This window comes from Doryrhamphus excisus, chromosome 2 (assembly GCF_030265055.1).
Source record: "Doryrhamphus excisus isolate RoL2022-K1 chromosome 2, RoL_Dexc_1.0, whole genome shotgun sequence".
Classification (NCBI taxonomy): Eukaryota; Metazoa; Chordata; class Actinopteri; order Syngnathiformes; family Syngnathidae; genus Doryrhamphus; species Doryrhamphus excisus.
In genome coordinates this window covers 30978203-31001067 of record NC_080467.1, presented here as the reverse complement: position 1 = coordinate 31001067, position 22865 = coordinate 30978203, and the positions used below count along the sequence as shown (strand labels likewise).

The following is a 22865-nucleotide window of genomic DNA, read 5'->3' as shown; positions in this document are numbered from 1 at the left end:
CATAAAGGTACAAATTGAATTTAATCCAAAACTAAAAGATCAAATAATAAATAAAATAGTAAAATAGATATTAAAATATAAAATTCTTTCGGGGGTCCCTACTACATGGTCGTGCAACTCTAAGGGGGGGGGGGCAGTTGCACAAGCTGTATTTGTTTGTATTTGTTTGTCTATGTGTGTGTGTGTATATGTGAGAGTAATTACTTTTATTGTTTTATGAGTTCTTATCTTGACACATTCTTGCAGGATTAACGTGAGCATCTGCGGGGTTGCTGTTGGCGCATCCAGGCACCTCCAGGACCTGGGGGGTCACTGGGGGTCTCTGATCAGGGTCACGGGAACATTCAAACACTTTCTATTGTCTAAGCAAATGGATATAAGGGTGATAACTAATATTATATTCATGCTAGCTACATTTTATTCTAACACCAGCCCATTCAACGCCTTAAAAACAAACAATAAAATCTTAAAATCAACTCTAAAGCGAAGAGGCAACCAATGCAGGGAGTCCAGAATTGGGGTGATGCCCCCCCCCCCCGCCCCTTTTTGGGAATCAAAACACTTGTCGATAAAGACGGTACAAATAAACTCTCCCACTGCAGTAATGACAGAGAATTTCAAAAAAACAAACAAAAAAAACACAGGAGGCGCGGGATGGTGCGCTCGCTCTTTTTGTGAACACCAGGCGCCGCCCCCCCCCCGGGGTCTGTGAAGGGGGCTCCCCCCGCCTGTTTGCCATGTGCTGCTTTTATTACCATCTGTCCGTTTAACGTTTTATGTACGCGGGAAAAGGAGAAACTCCGAATTTCACGTCTTCCCGTTCGGTGCGCCGCGCCTCCGCTTTTTTCTCTCTCACGATGACACAATACGCTAATTCATTCCTCCACTTTGTTCCATTCTGACTGGTGGGGTAATTAAGCACCAATTAGGACACCTTCAGAAGCGTATTAACGAGGCTTGGGGACGGGCGGCGGGGGCACAGAATGGAGAATGGTGAGGCTATGAACACCCCCGCCCCCCACCCCCCTCCACTTGGCTCCACGATCTTCTCACCTCGAGGCAGACCGGCGAGTATGGCTGACCGCCGTCCTCCGTAAACAGAGGCTTTGATCATGCTGTTGTTGTGTGCACGCACTTTTTTCGTGTCCTCTGGCGCCGCGTAATTAGCGCCGTGGATGCTTTTGTGGTGATGCAACCGATGCGGTTTGACTTCACTGGCGTTGACGCAACATGCAGGGCGAAAAATGAAAACGGTCGCAATGTCACGCCGGGCGCTTTTTGTTGGGTTTTTGGTTTCACGTCAACCTATGTCGTCGCCCCTCCACTACTCCTTCTCTCTTTACCACGATTATGTTAGCATTTTTATGCTAAAAACATTTGAAACGTGTTAAAATGCATCTTTGTGCTGGACTTGAACTCATCAAGTCCCTATAAGAATAATCATTAAGGAGTGGTTGTCATGTGACAGTCATGTGACCATCCCAGGATAAGGCTTCCACAAAGTTTGTTAAGATTATTATTATTATTATTTTTTACCATGAAATGCTCATAGTGGGCTGCACGGCGGATGGGCGTACCCCGCCTCTCGCCCGAAGGCAGCTGGGGTAGGCTCCAGCACCCCCGCGACCCTCGTGAGGAAAAGAAAATGAATGAATGAATGAAATTTAAAAAAATTTTAATTTAATTTTTTTTAATTTATTTAAAAAAAACTTTGAAATTGAAAATTGAAAACTGAAATTAAAATTAAAATAAAAAAAAACTTAAATTATATTAGGGAAGCAGGAAGTGAACAAATGTAACAGTTAGTTATTGTAAAAAATTAAAATTAAAATTAAAATTAAAATTAAAATTAAAATTAAAATTAAAATTAAAATTAAAATTAAAATTAAAATTAAAATTAAAATTAAAATTAAAATTAAAATTAAAATTAAAATTAAAATTAAAATTAAAATAATTTTTTAAAACTTAAATTATATTAGAAAAGCAGGAAGTGAACAAATGTAACAGTTACTGATTGTAAAAATTAAAATTAAAATATTTAATTATTTTTTAAAACTTAAATTATATTAGGAAAGCAGGAAGTGAACAAATGTAACAGTTACTGATTGTAAAAATTAAAATTAAAATATTTAAAAACAAAAAAAATTAAATTTTATTAGGAAAGCAGGAAGTGAACAAATGTAACAGTTACTGATTGTAAAAATAAAATAACATTTTTTTAAAAAGATAAAATTGAAAAATTGAAAAAAATTAATAAAAATAACTTACATTATATTAGGAAAGCAGGAAGTGAACAAATGTAACAGTTACTGATTGTAAAAGTACCAGATGGGAGGGGTAGGATTTAATAAGCTTTGCTTCTTCCTACTCCTTTTGGACATGTGGAACTGGGAATTGATTATGGGATGCATTCAATTGTAATCTGATGCATGTTCAAATGAAGTAAAACCATTACCATAACCCGCAAGGTATGCTGGGAAGCCCGCACGCACACTCCCCCCAACAGAAAATTACCCAGCATGCCCACTCCTGCCGACTGAGGTCATTAGAAAGTCAAGTCAAATGCATTGCGTCGGTTTACTTGTCAACAAAGTTTCACTTTGTCAACAAAGTTATGTTTGAAAGTTCCGTGGGTTCTCCAGATGAGCGCCCCCTAGTGTTGACACTGTTCTGTCAAGGGGCAGAGAGAGCATGTGTATTATTTGGATGCCTTCATCCTGAAGGTTGATAAGGTCTTCTTGCTCTTCAGGCTTCGTGACAGACGAAGATTTGCTCCCGGTGAAAAGCGTGAGGAGATCTTGTAACGGGCGACCTTTCGCCTGCTGAGTTCAGCGGGCAGGAAAACGACGGTTCCTCCCGGTGCTCCTCTGACAGTTTAAGGAATCTTTGACCCGCGACCCGGCAGATTGTGAGCTTCCCGCTAGTGATTATCTCCCGAAGGAGACAACCCCCCCCACAACACACACACACACCCCGTCAGCCTGCGGGACCGACAGCAGCTGACAGGGCGACCCGGCCGCGGGGATGATGCTGTCTCGGGGACATCATGGGTCGTGTGTGATGGAATACTCATCTGCTTCCTCATCAGAGCAGCAGCGTGGAGTTAAACACCTCCTGGTTCTGGTTCTGGTTCTGGTTCTGGTGGAATCCCGGCACAATAGAGTTTTGCTAAAGTAGTATTCTTCCTAACAATAACTTGCTTATTAATTTGAAGTAATATGGAGAATCATGTTGTGGAATTTTGGTAGGCCTTGGAGACTTTACACTTTCAAGATCATTGAATGAATTTGTTATTTGAAATTAATTTGTAGATCATAATTTAATCAGACTAAACAATAAAGGGAAGTTTGTATTTTCAACTTATTTGTGAAAAAAATAATATATATTTATAATATATATATATACAATAAAACAATAAAAATATGTATAATTTATAATATATATATATTGATCATAATTTAATCAGACTAAACAATAAAGGAAAGTTTATATTTTCAACTTATTTGTGCACAATAAAATTTTTTTATTTTTTTATAATAAAATATATATTTTTTATAATATTTATATATATATATATACATACAATAAAACTATTACAATATATATATATTTTGAAAAAAAAAATATATTTTTTTATAATATATATATTCATCATAATTTAATCAGACTAAACAATAAAGGAAAGTTTGTATTTTCAACTTATTTGTGAACAATAAAAAAAAATATTTTTTATAATGTATATATATATATATATATATACAATAAAACTATATATATATATATATATACAATAAAACTATATATATATATATATATATATATATATATATATATATATATATATATATTTATATCAGCATTATAAGACAATGTAACAATAGTAACAAAATGATACAATAATTCCCCTTTATTGCCCACATTTGTATGTGCAACATAAATAGTGTAAAATAAGTAAAATGTACAATATATGACATGAATTTATATGTATTTATTGGTATTTTTTATTTTTTTCATTTTTATTTTCATTTTATTTTATTTTATTTTATTTTTATTGTTGCATCAACCCAACCAGAACAAATTCCTCCTATTGCGTCAACTATACCAGATTCTGATTCTGAACAATATATAAATATAATCATATTGACAATATAATAATGTTATAATGTTCAATATAATGTTCAAACAAACATCGAGTGAAACTGATATCACTACTGGTATCGATATTTGACTCGAATCGCCCAATGGAGGTTATCAGCCAATTAGATGCGCTGGGGGGCGGGGCTTATCGAAAACACGGAAGTTTGAAAAGCACTTCCAGCTGTGAGCCGCTAAATACTGACGAGGTACTTATTACTAATATTTATCAGTTTTATATGACTTTTATTAATATTATGTGTTGTGCAGGGGATACCGGAAGTACACGTTTATTGTATGTGACTTGACACGGACACCTGGCAGGTATCTGTTCATGTGTTCAAGCCTCTTTTAGCTAGTTAGCATGCTGCTAACGTGACAGACAGAGTCTGAGTGAGTATGGATACTAAATATTGCAGTGTGAATACTTTTACTTTTGTACTTTATGAATGAAAATATTTTATGACTGTGCTTCAGATGAAACCTGCTGGTCGTTTGCGTGATGGACGTTCTTCAAAAAGTCATAAGGAAGAGTCATGAGTGCTGACAACACTGTACACTGTAAGGGCTGGATTCCAATAAGAGTTTGACTTGCCCTCCTTCCTCGAGCCACTTGTTATGACGTCACTGGATGTGGATGTGAGAGGAATGGAAATGATAAATGGAACGCACCTTCTCTTCTTCACTTTCAGCCCAAGCAGGTAGGTGTATCACTGTATTGCTCCTTACAAATGATGAGAAATGACTGTCTATTATTATTTTTATTATTATTGTGGTAGTTATTTTATTATTTAATTATTACATTAAATTATTAAAATTATGACTTATTTTTTTTATTTAAGTACCTTTTTTTTTAGCTGTTTCAATTTTGTCCTGTGGCATTTTGCCCCTGCAAAAGTATCATCAAATAGAATATTTACCTTCCTCATGTCATACATCTTTCAAACAAATTACTGCCACCCCATGTATGTATTTTTCTTACAAAATTGCAGTGCATTCTGGGTATCTCTCAAGTGACTCGCTCGCTCAGCCGTCCAAAGGTAGATTTCACCAAGTTTACTCCATCTTTTCGAGGGAAATGGAACGACACGTGAGGGCAAGTGCGGAGGGCAACTGTGTTGGATAATAAAAAAAGTAATAAAAAAAGAATAATATAAGAAGAATATGTATATTGTTGAGATGTCTGACTTGTGGTTAATGATGACGATGAATATACCAGTAAGTACACCAGACTGGCGGAGATAGTCTACCCATTTTAAAATTCTTTCATGCAGGTAGAAAAAGTAAAAAAAATAACAAAAAAATAAACATTCACAAAATGGAGCTTAAAAAAAAAAAAAAAATCCACAGCGGATTTATCCTTAACTCTTCATCTTTCTGCTTGAGCTGGCGCTCAGCGTAAACGTCTTATCTCGCCATTTCCACACGCGCTCATTGAAGAAGGGAATCCATTCCCGTACAGTGCTATTGTGTCAGTGTGCAAAATGAATATAAATTGCATCAATTTCCACTGATAAATGCAGCGACATTGTGCCGTGGATGCGGGATTAGTGTATAATTGGGAGGAAATGTCAGGGATATGTTACAATATGCAACGCCGCACTAAATATGCGTCTTGCTGGGACAACGCGTTCTGCCTCCCAAAAAAGCTTATGGAAACTTTGGATGGACTTGAGATGATTGACAGCTCTCGCTCGTCACTACGCCCACGCGTGATTGGAGGAAAAACATGTCCCGCTTCAGGATGGAATTGGACTAAGCACCTCACATGTCACCTTGTACAAACTATCACAGAATGTTTGCTATATGTCGAGGAATGTTAACTATTAGTTTTTAATAGATTGTTGAGTGAGACTTCAAGAGCGCTAACTCGTAAAGTTCGCTTTCCTGCATGTCATAACAAAAAAATTAAGAGTTTGAACGACTGCACGACTTAAAGATATGCTAAGTATTAGCAAATTGTTGTGGAGCAAAAACCTGGCTCGCTTTGTTTTGCTCAACCAAAACCAAAAAATACAAGCTGTGCAATATACACTACCGCTCAAAAGTTTGGGATCACTTGCAAATTTCTTTGTTTTCTAAAAAAAAAACAAAAACAAATTTTCAAAATTTAAATTTTCATTTTATAAGGCTAATAGATGATTAGAAAAGCCATTTAAAAATCTAAACTAAAACTAAAATCTCTTACCATGCTGTTAACTACTCCCTTCAGAGAGCAGCACAAACTGGGTCTAACAAGGACAGAAAAACGCCGCACAACTGTGCAAGAAGACACATTTTTATGCATTTCACAAACAATTTTTTTATCCATTTCATAAACAATGAAAATAAATGATATGATTTTGAAAGAAGGATGTACATTTTTGCATAGAGGCCTACTATCAACAACTGTCAGTCCTATGCATCAATCTCCTGGTATGGCTGCTAATCCAAGTTCATCATTTTATAAGGCTAATAGATGATTAATAAACCCATTTAAAAATCTAAACTAAAACTAAAATCTCTTACCATGCTGTTAACTACTTCCTTCAGAGAGCAGCACAAACTGGGTCTAACAAGGACACAAAAACGATGCATATTTGAGTGTGTAGTTTAAGACAAATGTCATTGTTTTCCAAAAAAATAATTATTGTCATGCATTTTGCGATATTTTTTTTTCCATTTGACAAACATTTTTATCCATTTCCCAAACAATGAAAATGAATGATATGATTTTGAAAGAAGGATGTACATTTTTGCATAGAGGCCTACTATCAACAACTGTCAGTCCTCTGCATCAATCTCCTGGTATGGCTGCTAATCCAAGTTCATCATTTTATAAGGCTAATAGATGATTAGAAAAGCCATTTAAAAATCTAAATTAAAACTAAAATCTCTTACCATGCTGTTAACTACTCCCTTCAGAGAGCAGCACAAACTGGGTCTAACAAGGACACAAAAACGCTGCACAAAGACCAAGGACATGCTGAAGGGATTGTCTCACAGCTGTCCTGGGAACGCCTTGGTGTTTTTCCCAGTGGAACTGCAAGAGTTGGTCGTAGAACGGAAAGTCTGGACTTCACTACCGATACCGCTGCCCCCCGTGACCTAAACCCTGATAAATTCGAGGGAGGGAGGGATTGAGGTAGATGGACAGATGGGATGGGATATCCCGGATGAGGATCGCTGAGACTTCATTTCAGTAGAATAAAGTACAGTACAGTACGATGCAGGACAGTTAACCCAGTCAACCTCCCAAATTCCGAGTGAATGTTTCTTCTTTCCGGGATAGAACTCCATGGAACTTACCAAAACAAAGTCCAACAATATGGCGGACTTTCGTCCTCCAAGAGTTTTGACGTTCTGCTGGCAGAGTTTACCCCTCAAACTGACTTGTGCACTCAGAGGGATTAAAACCATTAAGACAATTAATATCAAGCATGCGGCATGAGGTCAGTCATGACTGCCTTTAATGCCCCCCCATCCACCCCCCCAACCCCCCATCCCTGCACCCAAAGCTAATCTAATTGAGGCCGCCAGCGGCAGATCGTTACGGCTTGGATGCTTGAGAACGCACCGAAATCAAAGCTTCATTAGAATAAGATGGACTGACAGTCAAGAGGAAAGAAATAAATGAAAAGAATTAAGCAAAGCGGAAAAAAAAGGGGGGAGGGGGGGGGCTGGGATATGTGGGCGGAGGGTGGCGATAGCGGAACAAATCAACCTTGATTGGTTGGAAGGTCGCTGACCTGTTGGAGAGCCGGGGCCGTCCTCGGTGGCGTGGCGGTTATGACGGTGTTTATGTGTGCGCACGTCAAAAAAACGAATAGCACATCTCATTAAAATAAATACGCTCATTAAAGCTAATTGGCAATTTAAGGACAGATCAGGAGCATCTATGCTCCCGCTCGTCATGGCGACGCTCTTCACTCAACGGCAGCCAGGTGAAAGGGAGACTCTTATTTTGGAGGAGGTTATAAAAAAAAAAAACACCTTTTATCAAAACAACGTTGGAGGAGAAATGGGCTTACGTGTTGCTATGGCAACAGTCGACCTGCGTTGTCAAGTAGCGACTCCATTAAACTGCAGTAAAAAAAAATGAAAAAATAAAAAATAAATCACACTTGAAAAGAGAAAAAAAGCCAGCAAGAAAATCTCGGTGGATTGCTGTGAAAATAGATAGTTACCAAGACGCTTGACCCTCGCAGCTTCTGGTCAAGATCAATAGGGTTCTTGTGCTTACACAGTGAGAAAGAATCATTGTTTCCGAGTGAATAAGGTCCTTGCTGGAAGGAAATAGAAACCCGTTATTGGTCTGACTCGTGGTGCGTGATGAAGAATGGAGTGGAATATAAGCGACATTTAGCGGTATTTATGATGGCGTTATCGATACGGCGTTTTCTTTGCTGTCTTAAATTCAAAAGAGAATACTATCTTTTGTTTATCCTATGATAAAATGCACTTTGAACATGTATTTATGTGTATTAATGTTTCAAAATATGACCCGGGGGCAATTTAAAACAAATAATCATACATTTGATTGGTATTAATAAATTATAATTATATTTTTAAAAGTAGTTAAAACGACAAATACAGTATAAAAAATAAATAAGTGACTAAATGAAAAGGAAAAATAAAATTAATAATAAAAATATTAAAAAAGCTAGCTGGAAAAGCCAGAATTATCCGCCAATCTTCTCGTCTTTAGACTCGAAATGTGACTTTTTACCAAAGTGACATTTGGATTTTAAGCGACATTTAGCGGTATTTAGAGTACTGCTCTTAACTGCCTTAAATTCAAAAGAGAATACTATCTTTTGTTTATCCTGTGATAAAATGCCCTAATAAATGCACTTTGGACATGTATTTATGTGTATTAATGTTTCAAAATATGACCCAGTCTTTTATGCAAGTTTTAGAGAGTTTTGCACAGTTCTGTATCGTTTTTGTGTCCTTGTTAGACCCAGTTTGTGCTGCTCTCTGAGGGGAGTAGTTAACAGCATGGTAAGAGATTTTAGTTTTAGTTTTAGCTAGTATATTAGCCTTATAAAATGATGAACTTGGATTAGCAGCCATACCAGGAGATTGATGCAGAGGACTGACAGTTGTTGATAGTAGGCCTCTATGCAAAAATGTACATCCTTCTTTCAAAATCATATCATTCATTTTCATTGTTTGGGAAATGGATAAAAATGTTTGTGAAATGGAAAATTTTTTTGTGAAATGCATGAAAATTTGTGTTTCTTTGGAAAACACTCTCAGATATGTCTTCTTTCAGAGTTGTGCAGCGTTTTTCTGTCCTTGTTAGACCCAGATTGTGCTGCTCTCTGAAGGGAGTAGTTAACAGCATGGTAAGAGATTTTTGTTTTAGTTTTAGCTAATCTATTAGCCTTATAAAATGATGAACTTGGATTAGCAGCCATACCAGGAGATTGATGCAGAGGACTGACAGTTGTTGATAGTAGGCCTCTATGCAAAAATGTACATCCTTCTTTGAAAATCATCTCATTATTTTTTATTGTTTGGGAAGTGGCAAAAAAAATTTTGTGAAATGAAAAAAACATTTGTGAAATGTATGAAAATTTATTTTTTTTTGGAAAACAAAGAAATTTGCAAGTGATCCCAAACTTTTGAACGGTAGTGTATGTTGATATTAATAATATTAATCTTAAATTACGCTGCAACATTAATCAAACCTGTTTTTTTTTTCATATGCCCCAGTTTTTGTATGATTCATTCATTGTTAAAAAATTAAATTTTTTTTGTACACTCTCTGGTTATTGTACAATATTGCACATCAACCATAACGTCTGTCATTTATTCCTCATTTATAATTATTTTCGGTTGTTTTCTCCACGTAAAAGTATAATTGTTCTTTGCAAAATTTATTGTTTTGGGTGTCGGGAACGGCTTAATTGGATTTATGTTAAATTATTATCTTATCATTTATATGCTAAAGAATAAATCGTTTTTTGCAAGAGGCTGCAACATATATGGCGATATTGATTTTAGGCCATTTTTTTTTTACTCTCCCACCCTGGTAATGTCCATCTTGGATGTCCCGTCGAGGTTTTTTCCTCCGTGTTGTTCATTATTCTCCCCATTCCCGCTGTACCCATCCAACCTGGGTTTCTCCATCCTTGGTAGTCCTCATCCCGCTTTCCCGATCCTTGTTCTTCTGTTTGCTTCTTCATCCCTGGTGGGTTCATTAGTGTAAATCTCTCATGCTCAAATGAGCTGTAATGGCGCCCCCCCTACTAGCGGAGCGGTACTGTTCCACAAATGACCGAAGAGACCTACGGAAGTTATTTCCACACATTCGTATTGTAGTTATATTTGATTTTAATATTAATATTCCTGACGCGTGGATTCAAACGGTGCTCTGCAGATGTTTTGCGTTCCTGCCGGAGGTGGCCAGCTGCAAGCCCCATTAGAATGGAGATAAAGATGGATGATGCGGTGGCTCTGGGGGCAGGGCCCGCCCCCCCCCCCCCCCCCCCCCCCCCCCCCCCCCCCTGTCCACAGGTGGTCGTCACGTGGAAAGACGGGCAGCTGTGGCGAGGACGTAAACATGCTGGTTTTTTGTAATAAAAACTAGGACATTACATCGATAAAACTACATCAACAAATGTGAATGTGTGTATTTTAGTAAAGAGTACTTTTAAGTAATGCTCAAATTTACTCGTCAAGGAAACGCCAGAAGGCTCTCGCTGTGATAATTACCCGGCCGTGATTAAGGGTTATCACTTTTTACACCCACACAATGATATAGGATGGGGAAAAAAACAGGACGTACACGGAAACGGGCGATATCGTATAACAAGTACAACATTCGAAGTAGCTACAATCATGCTACAGCAACAAAATAAGGACATAATAATAATAATTATTATTTTCCTTAGTCGATTAATCTGAAGCTTGTTTTTGATTAATTTGACTAATTGGTTAGGGCTCGAACAGAGGTATTTAAAATAAATAAATTAAAAAATATATTATTTTGCTTCTTTTTTTTATACTATTATTGCTATAAAATCTGGAATATTTCTACTCTATGCTACTAAAAAAATGAAATGTTTATTTTTGTAAAATTGTGACTTTTTCGTAAAATTACAGTTCTTTTTTTCCATTAAGCTACTTTTTTTAATTTAGTAGGTTTTTTTTTTTTACATTTTTAGAATGTGCACCAGGCCAATAAAAAAACAAACAAAAAAAAAAACAGCCTTCATCCGCAATTGCTTGGACCACTCTGAGCAGCAACAACTGCAATCAAGCATTTGTGATAACTTGCAATGTGGATGAATTTCTTCTTCATTTTTGAAAAATCTATTTTTGTAATTTTTTGACATTCCCTAAAATATAGTAAGTTCAACCTAAATTTTCCCCAAATTCCTGTTTTATTTTATTTAAAATAAATAAATAAAAAATGTATTATTTTGCGTCTTTTTTATACTATTATTGCTATAAAATCTGGAATATTTCTACTCTATGCTACTAAATTCCATTCCAATATTTTTTTGTATGTCATAATATTGACAAAATTGTTAAAAATAATATTGACTAATATTGAAAAAAAATGCCTTTTTTCTTTTAGAGTTCAACTCTATGCGAGTAAAATGAAAAGTTTATTTTCATAAAATTGACTTTTTTCACATTAGAAAAGTGTTCATTTTGTTGAATGCTTTCGTAAAATTACAGTTCTTTTTTTCCATTTGTGCTACTTTTTCTTTTTTTTTAATTTAGTATTTTTTTTTTTTTTACATTTTTAGAATGTGCACCAGGCCAATAAAAAAAAAACAGCCTTCATCCGCAATTGCTTGGGCCACTCTGAGCAGCAACAACTGCAATCAAGCATTTGTGATAACTTGCAATGTGGATGAATTTCTTCTTCATTTTTGAAAAATCAATTTTTGTAATTTTTTGACATTCCCCATAATATAAGTTCAACCTAATTTTTTTCCCAAATTACTGTTTTATTTACTGTTTATTTAAAATAAATAATAATAATAAAATGTTCCTTCTTTTTTATACTATTATTGCTGTAAAATTTGGACAATTTCAACTCTATGCTACTAAATTGCATTCCAATATTTTTTTGTCTGTCATAATATTGACTTGAAAAAAAATATTTTTTTTCTTTTAGATTTCAACTCTGTGCGAGTAAAATGACATGGAATGACAATATTACAAGTTTATTTTCATAACATTGTGACTTTTTTCGTTCGTTTTGTTGAATGCTTTCGTAAAATTACAGTTCTTTTTTCCATTTGTGCTACTTTGTTTTAGTTTTCTTTTGTATTTTTTACATTTTTAAAATGTGTCCCAGTCCAATAAAAAAACAGCTTTTGTCCGCAAATGGCCCCTGGGCCGCACTTTGGACACCAGTCATTTAACATGAAGTTAATTCGCTGCACTTAAAATTTCACCAGAAGTTGAATATAGTATATAGTAGAAGTATATAATAGAATATACACATCCCATTGAAACCCATTACTGGATTGGACTGGGAGTAATGGGAGCTCATGGGAGCTTTGCTGGTCTTATCAGCCCCAACAGCTTCCCTGCTGCTTCTTTGTGTGCCACTCATGTTAGGTTGTGACATCACTCCCCCCCACCCCCCCACCCCAGACCTCCGTCCCTATATTTCTTTACTTCGTCTCACCCTGTGGAAACGGGTCAGCCGGCTTTGGAACCACCAGAAGGAGGCGGGGCCGCAACTGTGACAGAACCTTTTATGGAGCAGATTACCTGCAGGCCAACTATCCGTGGTTCCATATTCCATGCAGCATATCCACAGTGTGTGTGTGTGTGTGTGTGTTTGTGTATGGAGCCTCGGGGTGCTTGTGAACAAGGTTTCAAGATGGTGTCAGGGAAGCGGACCTGAGGGGACGAGCCCGGCTGCGGCAGCGCACATCCATCCATAAAGCGTCATGTTGACGTGTCGCTGGAGGTCAAAACAGTTGTCGTTTTTTTTTTTTTATGAGAAAACAAAAAACGAAAAAAAAAAAAAAAAGGCGAGCAGAACACCCGCAGGCGGATTTATTTTACAGGATGGTTGATGTCCACCGTGGTTTGTTTACAGCCGCGGTGTGATGTGAATATTCATCACACCTACTCCCTACAACAACCATACACTCCTAACTCAGACATAAAAAAATACACTACGTGGTTATACTGCGAAGCGAGTTTAGTGTGTTAGCAAGGTGGAAAGATGGGAAAACCGCTATAGTACACTACCGCTCAAAAGTTTAAGATCACTTGCAAATTTCTTAGTTTTATGAAGAAAAATTTTCATGCTGTTAACTACTCCCTTAAGAGAGCAGCGCAAACTGGGTCTAACAAGGACACAAAAACGCTACACAACTGTGCAAGACGACAGTGTTTTCCAAAGAAAAACACATTTTCATGCATTTCCCAAACATTTTTATCCATTTCCCAAACAATGAAAATGAATGATATGATTTTCAAAGAAGGATGTACATTTTTGCATAGAGGCCTACTATCAACAACTGTCAGTCCTCTGCATCAATCTCCTGGTATGGCTGCTAATCCAAGTTCATCATTTTATAAGGCTAATAGATGATTAATAAACCCATTTAAAAATCTAAACAAAACTCTCTTACCATGCTGTTAACTACTCCCTTCAGAGAGCAGCACAAACTGGGTCTAACAAGGACAGAAAAACGCTGCACAAATATCCCAGAGTGTGTTTTAAAAAAAAATGGCTGCTAATCCAAGTTCATCATTTTATAAGGCTAATAGATGATTAGAAAAGCCAAAATCGAAACTAAAACTAAAATCTCTTACCATGCTGTTAACTACTCCCTTCAGAGAGCAGCACAAACTGGGTCTAACAAGGACACAAAAACGCTACACAACCGTGCAAGAAGACATATCTGAGAGTGTTTTCCAAAGAAAAACAAATTTTCATGCATTTTGTGAACAATTTTTTTCCATTTCACAAACATTTTTATCCATTTCCCAAACAATAAAAATGACTGAGATGATTTTCAAAGAAGGATGTACATTTTTGCATAGAGGCCTACTATCAACAACTGTCAGTCCTCTGCATCAATCTCCTGGTATGGCTGCTAATCCAAGTTCATCATTTTATAAGGCTAATAGATTATTAATAAACCCATTTAAAAATCTAAACAAAAATCTCTTACCATGCTGTTAACTACTCCCTTCAGAGAGCAGCACAAACTGGGTCTAACAAGGACACAAAAACACTACACAAATATCTGAGAGTGTGTAGTTTAAGACCAGAGAAGCGATCGACAATGACAATAATATGTTATGATATGCTATACATTCGATGATAGCAAACTAAATTAGCTTGGATTAGGTTGGATTATTACAAATAGAAATGACCGGGTTATAATGCTAGCGGTATGTTCCATGGTTGATGGATTCTAGGCACTTTTGGCATCGTAGTATTCAGGTTGGACATGTTCTTGTTTTTGCAACTTCTATTTGTTGTTGTGGAAAATACAAACTGCAGAGCACATGTTTTTTTTTTTTTTTTTTTTTTTTTTTTCCGTAGCGCCAGCCTCTCCATCTTGCTAGTCCCACCGTGACCTTTGCAGACAGATAAACAGGAAACGTCCGTTATGGATTTCAATCGCGGGTGTTGCACTCGGGGGCAGCGCGATCGATACATCATCCTAAAAGTAAAATCTGCGTTTGCCAATTATTGTGTGTCATGTAGGCCCGCGCGGGTGAGTAATCGGCCAATTTACGGCGCGCCCGGGCCGAGCTAAGTGCGACTGGCGGGAAGTCGTCATAAATCGTGCGCCGTCTTCGTCGCAACCCGACATGTAATTAAGTTTCCAAAACGCACATGTTAATCTGGGCTACGTGCGGACGTTCAAACGACGTCCGCATGGAAAGAGATTCTACCGCTTTTCCTCACAACGGTCACGGGGGGGTGCTGGAGCCTATTCCAGCTGTCTTCAGGCGAGAGGCGGGGTACACCCTGGACTGGTCGGCCAGCCAATCACAGGGCACATATAGACAAACAACCATTCACACTCACATTCATACCTATGGATAATTTGGAGTCGCTAATTAGCAATTAGCACCTAGCATGTTTTTTTTGGAATGTGGGAGGTAACCGGAGTGCCCGGAGAAAACCCACACATGCAAACTCCACATGGAGATACCCGAGGGTGGAATTGAACTCGAGTCTCCTAGCTGTGAGGTATGTGCGCTAACCACTTTTCCACCGTGCAGCCCAAGAATTACGGATGATGGACAAAATTCCACAAGAAGGTACAACACCCTGGACTGGTGGCCAGCCAGCCAATCACAGGGCACATATAGACAAACAACCATTCACACTCACATTCATACCTATTGATAATTGGGAGTCGCTAATTAACCTAGCATGTTTTTTTGGAATGTGGGAGGAAACCGGAGTACCCGGAAAAAAACCCACGCATGCACGGGGAGAACATGGAAACTCCACACGGAGATATCCGAGGGTGGAATTGAACTCTGGTCTCCTAGCTGTGAGGTCTGCGCTAACCACTCGACCACCGTGCAACCCAAAAATTGTGGATGATGGGCAAAATTCCACAAGAAGGTACAACACCCTGGAGTGGTGGCCAGCCAATCACAGGGCACATATAGGCAAACAACCATTCACACTCACATTCATACCTATGGATAATTTGGAGAGGCTAATTAACCTAGCATGTTTTTTTTTTGGAAAGTGGGAGGAAACCGGAGTACCCGGAGAAAACCCACGCATGCACGAGGAGAACATGGAAACTCCACACGGAGATATCCGAGGGTGGAATTGAACTTGGGTCTCCTAGCTGTGAGGTCTGCGCTAACCACTTGTCCACCGTGCAGCCCAAGAATTACGGATGATGGGCAAAATTCCACAAGAAAGTACAACACCATGGACTGGTTGGCAACCAATCACAGGGCACATATAGACAAACAACCATTCACACTCACATTCATACCTATGGAAAATTTGGAGTGGCTAATTAACCTAGCATGTTTTTTTTGGAATTTGGGAGGAAACCGGAGTACCCGGAAAAAAACCCACACATGCACGGGGAGAACATGTAAACTCCACACAGAGATATCCGAGGGTGGAATTGAACTCGGGTCTCCTATTTGTGAGGTCTGCGCACTAACCACTCGTCCACCGTGCAGCCCAAGAATTACGGATGATGGGCAAAATTCCACAAGAAGGTACAACACCCTGGAGTGGTGACCAGCCAATCACAGGGCACATATAGACAAACAACCATTCACACTCACACACTCGCTAATTAACCTAGCATGTTTTTTTTGGAATTTGGGAGGAAACCGGAGTACCCGGAAAAAAACCCACGCATGCACGGGGAGAACATGGAAACTCCACACGGAGATGGCCGAGGGTGGAATCGAACCCTGGTCTCCTCCCACTCAACTGATAGTTTGCTAGCATAAATAGATGCATTATTTGGATTATTTCCCACCGGGATCATATCCGGATCACCGGATGATCGCTCCCCACAGTGGTTAGGAATCCTGGTTTTACCAGGACGATGTGTCCCCGATCCATTATTTACTCCCCAGTATTTGTTCCGACAGGTGGTCCACTTCTGGTCCTGATGTGATCACCGCCGAGCTCGGTCCCCGCTGCGCTTCTCTTCCGAGTCCGGAGATGGATGAAGGGGTTGGGATCGGGGGAAGCAGCGGCGGCAGAGGTCGTAACAGGTGGCAGCTTCGATTAAACCTTAAATGATGAAGAGGCGGGGACGACTCACCTGTCACGGCCTCCTTCGCCGCCGCCGCCGCCGCCGACCCGCACCGCTGTCCCGCGGAACGCCTGAAGGACCGCCGGACAGGCTGATTCATGACCCCGCCTGCCGAGAGGCTCTCCAAACAGTTTAAGGGTAAAATATCATTTTTAAACCTCGCCATCGGTGTCCTCGGCTTTTTAACGCCTGTCACTACATTTTTTTTTTCATCCTCTTCAGACTTCCTGCTTTACTCCGACATTTCTCAGCTCAGCGGACCGGCCGAGACGAAAGGTAGGAGGGCACTTCCTGAATGTTTACTACATGCATCCAATCAGATGCATCGGATTAGTGAGGATACAAAGACACTTCTAAGACATAAACTGTGGAAATAAAATCATAAAATTGCAAATATATATATATATATATGATAATGATAATGGTAATGGTTTAATTTCATATGAACATGCATCAGATTACAATTGAATGCATCCCATAATCAGTTCCCAGTTCCACATGTCCAAAAGGAGTAGGAAGAAGCAAAGCTTATTAAATCCTACCCCTCCATCTGGTACTTTTACAATCAGTAACTGTTACATTTGTTCACTTCCTGCTTTCATAATATCATTGAAGTTATTATTATTTGTTTTAACTTTATTTTATATTTATTTTTCATTAATATTTGTTATTAATAATTAATAATTATTAATAGTAATCATAATAATTTATTAATAATGGTTAATATTAATAATAATAATTCATTACAATCAGTAACTGTTACATTTGTTCACTTCCTGCTTTCCTAATATAATTGAAGTTATTATTTGTTTTAACTTTATTTTATCATTTTAATATTTTTATTAATATTTGTTACTAATTATTAATTATTAATATTAACCATAGTAATAATTTATTAATAATGGTTAATATTAATAATCATAATTTATTACAATCAGTAACTGTTACATTTGTTCACTTCCTGCTTTCATAATATAATTGAAGTTATTGTTATTTGTTTTAATTTTATTTTATGATTTATAATGTTTGTTTTTATTGTTATTAATTATTAATAATTATTAATATGAATAATAATAATTTATTAATTATAATAATTATTATTATTTGTATTATTTTTTATTTGTATTTTGTATGTAAAAAAAAGAAGATTTTGAAGAATAATAAAATTATAATAACATAAAAAAATGTAATATTACAACGCAGATATTTATGTAGTATAGAAAATATGGCATTACCAGTCAGAAATATATATGAAGTAAATCATCACTGGACTCCATTCATTTGAAATGTTCGATGCTCAACTTTTGGTTCTCGTCCCGGTAAGTACACAAACAATTTGGTGTCAATGTTTATTTTTTTCATGCTGTCACTGAACTCATCATCGTCATCATGATTGGTCCGCTAGCATGACTACTATATGTTGTTATGGTTATATTATATTCACTTCAGTCGGTCATGAGTCCGTCAAATATAATATAATATAATATAATTGAAGTTTTTATTATTTGTTTTAACTTGATTTTATATATTTTTTAATATTCATTTTTATTATTATATTTATTATTAATATATTATTTTATTATGTATATTATTATACATATGTAATATATATTTTTTTAATATAATATATTATTAATAACAATTAAGGCATATGGCATTGCTAGTCAGAAATATACATGAAGTAAATCATCACTGGACTTTGAAATGTTTGATGCTCAACTCTTGGTTCTCGTCCCGGTAAGTACCCAAACAATTTAATCTCAATGTTTATTTTTTCATGCTGTCACTGAACTCATCATCGTCATCACGTCCACAATCTGCTGCTGTGATTGGTCCGCTAGCATGGCTACTATATGTTGTTATGATTATATTATATTCACTCATGAGTCCGTCAAGGGTCATCAGTGGATCCATATCTGGATCATTATTTGGCAATGACTGGGTATGGAAGTTCACTTTTGATAATTACGGTGCATTCAAGGACCGGCTAACAGAATTCGGAATAGTTTCATATCAGAACATAATGCATAATGCAGTGCTCATTCAATGCACCCCCCACCTTATCCATCACCGGCAGCTGAGTAGCCAATAGAAGCGAGAAGGGCAAGCTAAGCGCTAACGCTAAAGCGCTAAGATCCACGCATGAACATTCGGAGCTTCCGGGCGCATGGAGGTGAGAGTGTCAACGTCCTAATAGCAACGCATGCACTTTTCCCAGTCAATGTCCACCCGGGGCGGGGGGGGGGGGTCACAGCCGCCCTGATTCATCGGATTCTCCTCATCAACGCCCCTCACGCTCTCTGCGGGGGGGGGGGGGGGGGGGGTGCTCATTAGACGGGATGCGACTCGACTGTCACGCCGCCATGACACCTCGCTGGCATTTGAGCGACGAGGAGGAGAAAGTGACATAGCACCGGATGAGATTAGGAAAATAGGAAAAATCAGGAAAAATTTCTGGATGATTGCTCGTCTGTAATCTAATATACGTTCGGAAAACACCAGACGTTTTTTTTTCCCCAGTTCGGAATATGTAAGATGTAGACGCCGGATGATCCGAAGAGTCATTTCCATAGTGGTGGTACACTTTTAAACGAGGCTAACACAATATCTACGCCATTGGAACCACAGTCGACGCTCCTTGGAACGGCTGACTCATGTTAGGAATGCACTTCGGATTTGTTATCGGATTTTCCACTCTGTTTTGGATAAATACTGGAGCATATTTGGGCTTGTTGTTTTTTTTTTTGCACGTTTGTCACACTTCAATGTTTCGGATCATCAAACTCATTTCTAATATTAGCCAATGACGACACAAAATGCAGCTTTGAGATGAAACTTTATTACTATTATAATTGTTAAAATTATTAATAATATAAATTATATTATTATTATCAATATTACTAATATTATTAATAATATTAATAATATTAACATTATTATTAATAATATAATATTAACATTATTATTAATAACATTAATATTATTAATATTGTTAATATTATTAATATTATTAATATTATTAATGTTATTAATATTATTAATATTATTAATATTATTAATATTATTAATATTATTAATATTATTAATATTATTAATGATAATAATAATTAACCAATGACGACACAAGCTTTGAGATGAAACTTTATTACTATTATAATTGTCACAATTATTAATAATATAAATTATATTGTTATTATCAATATTACTAATATTATTATTGATAATACTAATAATATTAACATTATTATTAATAATATAATATTAACATTATTATTAATATTATTAATATTATTACATACATATATATATATATATATTATATATATTATATGGGTCCAGGGTGTACCCCACCTTTCGCCCAAAGACAGCTGGGATAGGCTCCAGCACGACCCTTGTGAGGATAGCGGTAGAAAATGAATGAATGAATATATATTATATCATCTATAAAATATTATAAAATAATATATAATATAAAATATTTATATATAATATTAATAATATTAATAATATTAATAATAATAATAATATTATAATATTAATAATAATAATATTAATATTAATAATATTAATTATATTAATTATATTAGTAATATGGTAATATTTTTTAATTATATTAATAATTATTAATTATGAGTATAATATAATAATTATTATGGGAGGGGCTGTGGACGGGCCCAAAACATGCTAGGTGACTCCAAATTGTCCATAGGTATGAATGTGAGTGTGAATGGTTGTTTGTCTATATGTGCCCTGTGATTGGCTGGCTGGCCACCAGTCCAGGGGTGTACCCCGCTGGGATAGGCTCCAGCACCCAGCACCGGCGACCCTCGTGAGGAAGAAAATGAATGAAGGGAGAAACACATTGCCCATAAATAAACCTAATAGCTGCAACAACTGCAATCAAGCGTTTGTGGTAACTTGCAATGAGTCTCTTCCAGTTTTTTTTTTTCATTATGTCATCAATTAATATTTATATTTGTTTGACGATCTTAAACATTTAAGATGTTTATGACATTAGCGTCCCGATGGGGCTGCTCAGCTTTAGCATGGTGTTGTTGCTCGTGGGGTTCTTAGCAGCCTTGTTTTTAGCTTCTGGTCTCTGATGCTAATGAGCAGGCGATGTTTAGCGTCCTTGTTAAAAAAGCATCATGTGTGCAGTTTGAGCAGCATTTGCGTGGGTCAAAGGTCGGGGAAAGTCTTTTCTAAAGTAGCAAAGTAGAGTGGAGGCAAAGTAAAAGTGTACTGATGTTGAGGTTGTTATTTTTGCGGCGACGGCGACGGCGACGGCGGCGGCACATCTGACACCACCGCGTGTGTCGTTACGTAAGGCAGTCAAGTCAGAGTAGAGAAGACATTTCAAGGTAAATGAGAAGACAAACACACCTCTGCTGCGATTGCGTTTGCCACCCTTTTATTTATCCGCCCGGCATCAAACACGCGCTCCACATATAATTACACGCGTGTGGAAACTTTTGCTGAGTGCTTTTAAACTCTACTCCACATTTGATTTGCGCTCTCGCACTGATTAGCCTACCCCCCCTCGTTCCGGCCCCCCCCCCCCCCCCACCCCCTGCCGTCTCGCCCCTGCTCCAGATTGTGTTCCGCCATTAGTCTGATAATACATAATTGCATTTTAAAGAGGTGATAGATTATATACTTGGCAAAAAAAAAAAAAAAAACGAGTACCGCCACTTCAATTTGTGACATAAATCTTTTTTGTCGGCGCAATAAACGTGTCCTCGCATCCTGACAAATTCATTTCAATCAATTCCACCTGTCCTGTAAATCAAGGTCATCAATTATTATTATTTGCCGCTTGTTTGCGGATTGCTGGCATTTGAAAGAAAATACAAGAGTGAGTAGAATCGGCAGGTCAGTGACCAATGGATGCCACCGGAGGGCGCTTATGAGTCCCCAGTTTTCTTGTAGATCGATTGCTTCCTGTGAAATAAAGACGCCTTGTCATTACCGACTTTTTATGACGTGGGCGTGCGCTGCTTGTTTTTTCGAGCTACGGTCTCAAAGTTTTGATGAGCTCGCTAACAACCGATGTCACTTTAATGCTTGTTCGCTCAATTTTTTGTATGACTCCCGTTTATTCTTTTTGTATTTTGAAGCTCTATTTACTGTAATAATAATAATAATAATTATTATTATTATTATTATTATTATTTTTATTTGTATAGCGCTTTTCATAGTACTCAAAGACGCTTTACAGTAGAGACAAAAAAAGAAATAAAAATAGAGTTGAGTGAAAACAGAGTAAAAGATGCATTAAAATACAATATCCAAACATTCAACACACAAAACACACAAAAAATTTATTAAATAAAAAATAAATAAATTGAATTTAAAAAAATAAATAAATAAATACAATATCCAAACATTCAACACATTAAACACACAAAAAATTAAATAAATAAAAAATAAATAAATAAAAAATAAATAAATACAATATCCAAACAGTCAACACACAACACACACACACAAAAAATAAATAAAAAATAAAATAAAAAAAAAAAAACAATATCCAAACATTCATTGCGAGCTAAAACAAGGCTAAAAAACATTAAAAATGGATTTAAACAAGTGGGTTTTGAGTTTTTTTGTTTTGTTTTGTAGAAGCTCCTAAAGATCCATCACTGCAAAATGTTCATCGGGGGTTTCAATTTGTGGCGATGTGCCATACTTGTGCACATATCAGGGGTTCCCCAAATTTTTTATTTTATTTTTTTTGCACCACAGACCGGTGGGATTTGGGTCTTTTTTCCCACGGACCGGCAAAATAAATAAATAAATATAACTAATAATTAAAAAATATATATGTATATATAACAATAAATATAATAATAAATAAATAAATATAAAAATAATAAATATATATATGTACTAAATATAATAATACATAAATATATAATAAATAAAAGCAAATGTTAAGTCCAGGGAAAATATAACTCACCCACTGAATCAGTGGGAGTGGCGTGAGTTTGTTTC

General features: G+C 36.7%; 1 long non-coding RNA gene across 2 annotated transcripts in view; it reads left to right on the top strand.

Moving 5' to 3' along the window:
• The first annotated feature begins 4051 nt into the window (after positions 1-4051).
• Positions 4052-22865, top strand: part of LOC131111471 (uncharacterized) — a 116124-nt gene continuing 97310 nt past the window's right edge. Inside the window, exons 1-5 of one of the 2 annotated variants that reach the window (XR_009121194.1) lie at positions 4052-4343; positions 4405-4527; positions 4612-4835; positions 16705-17009; positions 17094-17147. This is a non-coding gene — a long non-coding RNA (uncharacterized LOC131111471). Of the gene's footprint in view, positions 4344-4404; positions 4528-4611; positions 4836-5126; positions 6259-16704; positions 17010-17093; positions 17148-22865 lie in introns of those variants that run through there. The other variant, XR_009121188.1, reaches the window with a different exon arrangement.